The sequence below is a fragment of the Tachysurus fulvidraco genome, chromosome 13 (genome assembly GCF_022655615.1).
Source record: "Tachysurus fulvidraco isolate hzauxx_2018 chromosome 13, HZAU_PFXX_2.0, whole genome shotgun sequence".
NCBI lineage: Eukaryota > Metazoa > Chordata > Actinopteri > Siluriformes > Bagridae > Tachysurus > Tachysurus fulvidraco.
This window is the reverse complement of record NC_062530.1, coordinates 7,739,510-7,744,490: the sequence shown is the minus strand read 5'-3', so window position 1 is coordinate 7,744,490 and position 4,981 is coordinate 7,739,510.

Genomic DNA, 4,981 nt, shown 5'->3' with positions numbered 1-4,981 from the left:
CTCACTTTCTTATTTCAATACTTAACGCTTGTTCTATGTGTTACAGAAATTACATCATTTTTTTTTTCAAAATAGGATTGTTTCTAAAACATTGTCTTCTATTTCTTAATTTTTTACATACATTTATTTTTCTTTGGAACTCTTTTATGAATATATTGTCCCTAACAAGTTGTCAGAAATACTTATGTATTTATCTAAAGAGAGAAGAGAACTAAATATTCTTACAGTGTTTACTTTCATATGAGCCATGCAGCATAATGAATTTGTGCTTAGCTTTTTAGCTTTTTTCATCAGTTAAAAAGTTTACTTCTTACTCTTGAATACTTGAATAATACTTAAAACATTGCCCATACTATTACTGATACTATTATTCATTATTCTCCTTGACCAAATCTATTCGATGTCTGAATTTTGTTGCCTCAGCGTTTTGTTCAGTAGCTACAAAGCTAATGTGATGAAGCACATATGTAGCTTCTGGTTTAACATCATGCAAAGTACATCTATGACTAATCACAGACTTGCCTCAAACCACTGTGAGCTGTGTGTTACCTCAGACAGATTTGCTTATTTAATTTCTAAAACTGATTATCTATAAACATAGACAAGAGGGTGTTGCTAAGGTCAAAAACCTTAGCAGCCATTTTGAGCCTGGATTTAGTGTTTTCCTCATCACATCAGACCCAGGAAGGAGATGCAGCCCAAATATTTAAGATATTTGATTCACAAGACTATTTATTTATTTATTTGTTTGTTTGTTTGTTTGTTTGTTTATTTGTTCAATCACATAGCCAAGCTATGTGTGTGATTAAGGTAGGCATGTACTATATTTTAGTCAGTGCTAAGCTGCTAGCTTTTAGATTCCCTCTCATCATTAATAACTTTTCAATCTTTGCAATCATAAGTTTACTACAGAACTAAAGATGAACACTAAACATGGTTTGAAGTAATCATGATAAGGTGAACTGTATTTCTGCGTCAAACTGTTTCTTTAAATGTGAATCCATTTTTTTGGTGTTTGCAGTTTCTTTTGATTCAGAAGCCTTCGCCTTCAGGGTTCAGCTCAGTGACGTTGGCACTGATGTCAGCGTCGCCCAGGGTTACCTTTAGGAGTTGTTTGATTTCTTGCTTGAATTCACAAAGCAGTGAGATCTGAAAAGCATCAAGGTTGACTCTGCTGAAGAGCCATTTGAGTGTTTAGTTCACAATGAGGATACACAAGGCTCTGCAGCACAAGCACACTAGAGCAAAGCAAGAGATGTCAAATCCTGCACTCAGATTGTTACTGTACTGTCATTTTACTTGCTACTTATCCAACCTAAGCAGCCATGAACACAGGTGTTTTTTTTAACTTGCTTTATATATTTTTTTATTTAAAAAACCTCGTTTCCACCAAGCACTTTTAGAAGTTTAAGAAATCCAGATATAGAATTATATTCCTAATAAGCAAACCAGAGACAGGAGGCCAGGAAAAATTTCATCGAGTACCTGAAGCAGAACTGTCCTCTTCTGGATGAAAGCAGATTGTGGGATTGTAAGTCATTGCTGTTCCACATTTATAAATTTGAGTATCTTAGCCTTTGTGTTTACAGAAGCAGTTCCCGAGTCAAGTCTAAATTATACAGCTGAGATTCTTCACTCTCACTGACACAAAGGTGAGTTTTGTGCATAAACTGATTTTCGGGAAGGAATCCATGTGGGACCATCCACAACATCGGTTTGACTTCACGATTCTTCTTGCTAATAGCTGCTTTGGATTAGTTATCCAGGGTCTAGGAGCAGATTTCCTTTTAGGCTGCTTTGTGACTCTTGTTTTAATTTGCCATTTTGTTACATCAGCAGTTCACTTCACACTACAAAAATGTAATAAGCAATTTTATAAAACCCTTGACTAGTTATTTTTACTAGTCATTTTTTGTAGTCATTTACTGATTTTTAACTATTTTCTGGCTTTCTTATTTTATTTTCATATAATTTCACTTCTTTTTAGAAATAAATGTTTAAAGTAGCAATATGAAGACTATTCCAATTAGTACAAATGAAGAAATTTCTTATTTAATCTTATTTATTTAACAGTTTTTATTGTAATCTTATAATAGGGAAAGCAAATACTTTTGACCCATTTAAGATATTTTCTTGTTAAGATCTTTTATTTATTTATTTGTTTGTTTGTTTGTTTGTTTGTTTGTTTGTTTGTATATTTTTGCATAGCATTAATATTCTAAAACCTAGAACACCTTTTTAGAACAGTTTTGTAGCAATAATAACACGTAAAATATTGGACACCGTGATGTTTGTCTGTAATAATTGTGCAGCTTTGTAGTGTTCTGATCTGATTAAAAACGACAAAGCAGATTAGAAGAGAAAGAGAGAGGTCGTTAAAGGTCAGGGATGGAATGTGCTGCCAAATCACAAAATGTTCTTATGTCTGCCTGTGATGCAAATTGCTCTGGGTTATTTGCACACGGTTACAGTAAAATCACTCGTCAAGCTGCAGTAGGCTCTCACTGATGCAAGATTCCACTCAAAGAACAGTTAGAAATCTGACAGTACTAATCCCATGACTGTATTTCTGATTATACCACAGCACTGTTCTAAAACATTGGCTTGGACTGTAATGCTATCTATAAGGCAAGCGACAGGTTTATATTAAAGGGACATTATAGTTTCTTTACGTTGTACAGTATAGTAACTTTCCATAGTGACTTATAACATTTGTATGATGGATGCTCCGAATATAATTTAAAAACCTATTAGGTTGTATATACACACCAAGCACTTATTGCAAAACCAAGACAGTTCATCATACAGTATCTATTCAAAGATCAACATACCCACAATGAAGCATGGTGGTGTCAGCATCATGTTAAAGGGCTGCTTATGTTCAGCTCAAACTGGGGCTTTTGTCAATATAAAGGACTCCATGTATAGCTCCAAATATCAATGTATTTTGGCACAAAAGCCAAAATATATCACAATAACAACCCAAAGTGCAAATCCAAGTCAACAAAAGAATGGCTTCAGTATGATGTTGAAGAATGATCAACATTTTAGATCCCAGAACCCAGATCAAAATCAAGATGTGTTCAGTAGCTAGCGGCTAAAGCAGGAACACAAAGTGCTGTATTACAAGCAAAATCTTCTTTACTAAAGTATTAGTGCAAGCGTGTGAACACATACAGTACACAACCAGGTTATTATAAGTTGGTTTTTTCCTCTCTCTTTTCCCCCTTTTTCCATCAGGACCCTGAAGCTGCGAGGCAGTAACCCTGCCTTCTCAAGCTGTCAACATTCTGCCATTTAATAAGCATTTCGCAACAATAGATCCAAGAAATAATAGATGAATATGGGTTAGTTTTTAGAGAATATGGGTTATAAATTTGTAAAATATTTATGCTTTTTAGGACAATGTCTGAAATTTTTTATAAATAAAGAAATTCTTATGATGACTTTTCTGAGGAGATTTTTTCCCCTAATTGATTTAATGTTTTTAATTCATGATGTTATGAATAGGTATGCTACAAAAGCTGTGATTGAGGATGAAAGTAATTGGCTTTATAAATTTTAAAGAAAGATTAGTCATGACGGATATGAAGTTCTTTACCAATATGTCGGTGTTTACCCTGCACATCCCTATCTGCAGTACATTTATTAATAACACAGTGTTGCCTTCAGAAACAATGAGATTAAATGTTTCTAGGAGACTTTGTCTGACAAGTCTCTTTTGTCTTAAAGGCAAATCCTTACAGCTTTATGTGAAAAGTTTATTATAATGTAATCCAATATTTTCTTTACTGAAAAATCAGACTTTTTTTGTTTTACTTTAACATTTCACTTTCAACGTTTCAATTTTATGACTTTTGCATCATTGAGTCAATAAGGATGTGGTAGCCTAGTGGTTAAGGTGCTGGGAGTTCTCACACACTACCCCCACTGATATGATCACTCCATTGGCTTCCGGTAGCTGCATGCATAAGATTCAAAACACTGATGCTTCCCAACAAAGTCAAAAACGGACCATCTCCCTCTTACCTTAAAGCCCTCATCACTCCTCGCACTGCACTTTGCACCCTCAGAGCTACCAGCACTGCTCAACTAGTTCCACCATCTCTCAGGGTAAGAAGCAAATATACAACAAGATTATTTTCTGTTCTGGAACCAAGGTGGTGGAATGAACTTTCCCCAGGGGTCCGGACAGCTGAGTCACTGGATATTTTAAACGACGGTTGAAGACCTACTTATTCATGAAACTCTTCAACTAGCACTTCCTTTCCTGTTTGTTGCATATATGTATATAAAAAAACAAACAAACAAAAAACTTTGAACAGTGTTTTAGACTCATGGTATCTTAAGTATGTAACATAGTTAACCAGAGTTATCCAATGATAGAGACTTAAGCACTTCTGTACGTCGCTCTGGGTAAGACCGTCTGCCAAATGCTGTAAATGTAAATATGTAAATAGACTACTGTTCGGAATGTCTTGAGTTCGAATCCCAGGTCCACCAAGCTGTCACTGCTGGGCCCCTGAGCAAGGCCCTTATTAAACATCAATTGCTCAGGTGTATAAATTGAAATAAAATTGTAAGTCACTCTGGATAAAGGTGTTTGCTAAATGCCAGAAATGTAAATAACGTTTGATAAATGTTACTGACTCCAATAATGCAGAAGTCATAAAATCTAACATCTAAGGCAAAATTAGTTTCAAAATTAAGGTGGCTAAAACTTTTGCACACTTCTGCATAACTACAGGTTAAATTTAATTTACAGCCAGAACACACTTGTTTTCTGAGCAAAAATGTGACGCAGTAGGCAGACCAGCTAGGTTAATGTGTGTGTGTGTGTATGTGTGTGTGCGCTACCCTGTGCCATTATGCAAATGAACACAGGTAAAATAACAGATAACACTGCCTGGGTCCTTGATAGAGGAAACACCGTGATGTGCAAACGCCTCCGTAAAAATTCTCATGACGTTTTATTAGAACA